The sequence below is a fragment of the Tupaia chinensis genome, unplaced genomic scaffold (assembly GCF_000334495.1).
Source record: "Tupaia chinensis unplaced genomic scaffold, TupChi_1.0 Scaffold000028_1, whole genome shotgun sequence".
Taxonomy (NCBI): domain Eukaryota; kingdom Metazoa; phylum Chordata; class Mammalia; order Scandentia; family Tupaiidae; genus Tupaia; species Tupaia belangeri.
The window spans coordinates 3,857,739-3,863,444 of NW_006159458.1; the positions used below are offsets into that span (position 1 = coordinate 3,857,739).

Below are 5,706 nucleotides of genomic sequence, written 5' to 3' on the forward strand. Positions count from 1 at the left end.
GGGCCGGTCGGACTCGCCCTGACGTCATACGCATCACAGCCGGAAGTAGCCTGTGTCGTCAACGCCGGCCCGGCCCCGCCCACCTCCTCCTGGTGTGTCCTGGCTGGTGCTGCGGGCCTGGCCTGACAGGACACTTACCTCTCTCCCCAGGCTCACCTCAACACTGCCCTGACTGCTCAAACCTGCTTCAGGTCTCCCTTGAGAGTGGTCCAGGGTATTGTGACGTTAATCACATGTCCTCAATGTCATCAGAGTCTTTCTCAGTACTTCACAATGCTAAGCAAAAAAAAAAAAAAAAAAGTTAGATAAGGAAGTGGGTTTAGAGATCATTTCCAAGCATTCACACATTTTGCAGATAAGGAAACTGGTCAATAAAGATGGATGGGCCGACCAAGTTGCTGTGAGGACTAGAAACCATCCGGTTTCCTTGCCCCTTCCATTTCTCCATGACTGGATTTGCAACAAAATACTTGGTGACACATGTGGAAAACTCACTGGAATAATCTTGGGAAATCCGAAACAATCTGATAGTACTGGGCTGCTTTATCATTAGGATGGAAGGAGTATGCAGGAAATCACCTCCATGTAGGCGACTGCGAGGGGTCTATTTAGGAACATGATGCCATTTGCATTTGGGGACTAGACTGGCCTTTATGCTAGTCAGAGAACTTCCAATTATTGTTGACAAGCTTATCCTCAGTTTCAGTATTGAAGAGTTTATGAAATATATGCTTTTAGAAAGCAAAGAAAATACACGATGTGGGTAAAGTACTTGTAGAAAGTATCAGTAAGAGTTAATACAATTGAGCCCCTTATAGGCTAGTGGTTAAAGGAACCAAATCACACAAAGCTAACCATAGTTCAAATCCTGGTTCCAGCCACTTGAAAAACATGCTAGGTGTGTGTGCATACATGCCCCAAATCCTAAAAAGATGGAGACAAAGGAGAAGGGATTGTAGCATGACTACACCCCACTGGGAGTCAGTCTTTCTCCCTCCCCTCCCCTCCACTCCCCCACCCCTCAACCCTGCTGAGCATAGATACCTTCTGGCAAATTAAATAAATAAATATGTGTGTGTGTGTGTGTGTGTGTGTGTGTGTGTGTGTATGCAACTGTTATTTTTAGGTTTCCCAAGACCAGGTGACCTGTACAAAAGACACGAAAGAATCATGACATTTCTTCTCTTTTTTTTCATATACTCTTGTGCTTTTTCATATAAGCTAGATAGTGGGAAAAGCACTAGTCAAAAGCAGCACTGGTCTGATAATGTCTTCATAAGGAAATAAATCAGCTCCACTTAAATGGTCCTTTTGAAGCTCAACTGACAGTTGTCCTATACAAGGTGCACAGGAGCTTTCATTGTGACAGAAAAATCTTCACAGAGACCTACATACCCCTCTCCCTGTATTACACATGTACACAACCAATTCAAGTGGAAAGGACCAAGTACAGTCTGTGAGTTGTTATACAGCAAACTTGAGTTTTTTTGTTTTTGTTTTTGTTTTAGTTTTGAGAGGTTTTTGCTATAGGGCACATGCGCTTGCCAGACAGACAGAGAGAGACAGAGAGAGAGAAAGCAAGAAATCACCCCCTGAGGGGATGGCCACGCCACAATCCCTTCTCCTCCATTCTCCTCTTGGTATCTTGGGCACATATGCACACCGGGTCCGGGACTCGAACCAAAGTCGACTACATGGGAGTCCAGCGACGTAGCCATTACACTAACTGCTGGTCCCAGCAAACATATGTTTTCAAGTGTGCTATGCTTTTTTCATGGCACTAGAATAAAATGACCTAGTTTTCAGTATCAGATTAGGTTAATATGGGCTAGGCTAACACTGTGACCTCCATTATCAAAACTGAGACCTTTCTAAACAATTTCCCCCAGGAAGGTTAAAAGTACCTGAACTATTGGGTTGTCTGGAAAGTCATGACACATTTTTCCACATAAGAACATGTCATGACTTTCTCCGATGACCTAATAGAACAAATTAGAGCTATGTACACTTTTGGAAGTTTGGTGAAGTATGTGTACCCCTTTTCTTTTTTCTTTTTGGAGAGGTTTTTGCTCTAGGGCACATGTGCTCGCCAGACAGACAGAGAGAGACAGAGAGACAGAAAGTGAGAAATCACCCCCCAGGGGGGATGGCCATGCTGCAGTCCCTTCTCCTCCATTCTCCTCTCGGGATCTTGGGCACACACGCACACGCACCCAACGTGAGTTTAAGTCACGGGATCCGGAACTCGAACCGAGGTCGACAACGTGGGAGTCCAGCGACATAGCCATTATGCTAACTGCTGGTCCCTCCCTCTTCAAAATAATGTTCTTAAATGTATAAAATTAACTGCCTAGGATTACAAAGGAAATTGATTATGCTGATGATCAAATTGATGTACAGCGGGACCAGCAGTTGGCGTAATGGCTATGTCGCTGGACTCCCATGTGGTTGACCATGGTTTAAGTCCCAGACCTGGTGGCTTAAACTCATGCTGTGTGTGTGTGTGTGCCCAAGATCCCGAGAGGAGAATGGAGGAGAAGGGACTGCAGCATGGCCATCCCCCCTGGGGGGTGATTTCTCACTTTCTGTCTCTCTGTCTCTCTCTTTCTGGCACACATGCCCTATAGCAAAAACTTCTCCAAAACAACAACGAAAAAGGAAACAAATTGATACACAGCTATGAAAACACTAAAAAGTGGGACCAGCAGCTGGCATAATGGTTATGTCACTGGACTCCCACACAGTTGACTATGGTTCAAGTCCCAGATCTGGCAGCTTATAACACGCCGGGCATGTTTGGGTACATGCCCAAAATCTCAAGAAGAGAATGGAGGAAAAGGATTGTGGCATGGCCATCCCTCTTGAGGGGTGATTTCTTTCTCTCTGTCTCCCTGGCGAATGCAGTATCCTATAGCAAGAATCTGTCTATAAAAAAAAAAAAAGAAAAGAAACACTAAAAAGCAAACTTGCACTAGCTATATGATAGGCAGCTTCTAAGATGACTCCCAAGGATCCTCATCTTCTGATCTTCCTGCCTCATATAACTCCCTTCTTTTGAGTGCAGGCTGGGCCTAGTAGCTTGGTTCTAAAAAGAGAGAGAGAGAGAATACAGCAAAAGTGATGGAATATCACTTCCATGATTAGGTTATAAAAAGATTTTGGCTTCTGTCTTATTTATCCTCTCTTGCTTTCGTACTTATACACTCTGACTGAAGCCTGCTGCTTCTGCAATGTGTTGTGACCCACATTATGGAGAGGCCACCGTGGCAAGGAACTGAGGGGGATATCCAGTCAACGGTCACCCAGGAAATTTAGGCCCTTAGTCGAATAAACCGTGAGGAATTGGATCCTGCCAATGACCATGTAAGTGAGCTTGGAAACAGATTCTCTCCTAAGTGAGCCTCGACACCCAGACTGCAGCCTAGTGAAACTAGACTCTGAGCTGGCAAACCCAGCTATGCCAGGCCCACATTCCTGGCCCACAGAAACTGTGAGATAGTAAATATTTGTTGTTTTAAGCCACAGCTTTTGGAGTAAGTTGTTACAGAGTCATAGAAAATTGAAACAATTGTGTATTTGTTTCTTCTTCTTTTTTCTTTTTTAAATTGCCACTTGTGTTTGCCAGTGGGACAAAAAGAAAGATGGAGGAGGCACCCCCCAATAAGGCATGATCACATTACACACCTTCCCCCCCCTTCTCCATCTCATCAGGACTTGGGGCACATACACGTAACTAGTGTGTCCTTCAAGCCACTGGGCCAGGATTTGAACCACAGTTGGCCAGGTGGGATCTGCTTTTTATGCATAGGTTTAACTACTGTGTTACAGGGCTGGCCCCTTTTTGCTTCTTTATTAACACATTAGTAAATAAAATAACAAGATCAAGACTTACAACAATTTTCCAGTAGGAACATGCCTGAACAATATTTTAAGATCTCTGTGACAACTTTACCGTAGTAAAAAATGTGTGATTTCTATTGGGGCAAAGTCGCAGGAATTGCTGATGTGAGTGTGATTTGCTGGCTGTAGTCTTAGTGAAAGAAATGCTAATTAGGGTTAGGGCTTAGTGAGGAAATACTAGGTTATCAGGAAAGTCATGATGCATTTTTACACAGAGAAACATAGGAAAATACGTCAGGACTTTCCAGACGACCTAATATACATATATGTCCAAATGTAAGTATATATTACATATATTTTTTCACATCAAAGTTAACAGACCTCAGTCAAGATCCCTTGGCCTAAATAATAGGTGATTTGTTAGGACTTCCAACTCTTATCACCAACACTCTCAGACACTAAAGCCATGACTTTCAAGTGTGTGTGTGTGTGTGTGTGTGTGTGTGTGTGTGTAGGGGGGCAGGGAGAACCTGCCTCAGACCAGATGGTCACATTCAGTTGTGTTTGTTGGGAAAATAAAAGCTCTATTCTACTAGCCACAGGGGCCTTTTATTCATCCATCATACACATGACCATCCATTCAGAACAGAAAGATCACCAGCTTGTCTCCTACAAAGAATTTTATAAACCTGGAAACAATTACTTCTATTTTAAAATATTTATTTATTTACTTACTTACTTACTTACTATAGGACACATATGCTCACCAAAAAAAAAAAAAAAAAAAAAGAAAAGAGGGAAAGTGAGAAAGCAAGTCACAACATCCATGACTTGAACCATGGCCATCCATGTGGGAATCCAGTGCTTTAACCACCACACCACCTGCTGGCCACAACAACAACTTCTAATTGATCCCCACTTCATTTTTAACTGAAAGATGTAAACTTTTTAATTAAAAATGAATTCGATTTTTAGTTAATTTTAAAACTGCATACTGTCACCTAGGGTTTAAGCATTCCAAGGTTTAGATTATTTTTCCCCCAAAGTGAAAAGCACCTATGTAAATCAGAAGTCTAAAAGAATCCATAAAAGTGAAAATGTATTGTTTAATTCTTTTTGCGTTGTGTTTTTTTGCACTGCAACTGTAACAAAAAACCATATGGTGTGGGCCAGCAAGAGATGTGGTGGTTAAGGCATTGGAACCCACATAGCCAACTCACAGTTCAAGTCCTGGATCTGGCGGCTTGAAAATCAAACCAGATGCATGTGCATGTGTGCATTCCCCAAATCCTGAGAGAAGGGACTGCAGAGTATTTCACCCTCTCTGTGGAGGTGGGGCTGTGATTCTCACTTTCCCTCTCTGTCTCTTTCCAGCAAGCATGTGCCCTATAGCAAAAATCTAAAACAAAAACAAAAACAAGTCACATGCAATTTGTATTCCAAGGATCTGGTTCTGTTACTAACCATAACGTGGCACAGACGAGAAACCTCTGAAATCCTACTTCCTCATCTGTAAGATGGGAAAATATCAGCATCATGCTTGATGTAAAGATCGAATATGGTTATGAATGATGGAAACACTTTGCAAACACTGAAATACTATTATCGTAATGGAAAGAATATCAGCTCAAAGAAAGAGTTTGAGGGACCAGTAGGTGGCACAGTGGTTAAGGACACTGGACTCCCACAAGGCTGACCACAGTTCCAATCTCAGACCTGGCAGCTTGCTTTCTCACTTTGTCTCTCTCTTGTCTTTCTCAGGTCAAATTAAAATAAATAATAATAATAAATAAAGTGAAATAAAAACTATTCTTTAGAAAAGTTTGAATAAAAGTTACCTTTTAATATCACTGTGAGAATTAAGTG

General features: G+C 42.4%; 1 protein-coding gene across 1 annotated transcript in view; it reads right to left on the reverse strand.

Annotated features, from left to right (window-relative positions):
* STK38L (serine/threonine kinase 38 like) overlaps nt 1-228 on the reverse strand; it is a 106,248-nt gene extending 106,020 nt beyond the window's left edge. The window contains exon 1 of the mRNA XM_014587209.2: nt 157-228. The gene's annotated coding sequence lies outside the window, so the exon portion shown is untranslated. The remainder of the gene's footprint in view (nt 1-156) is intronic.
* Nucleotides 229-5,706: the final 5,478 nt, after the last annotated feature.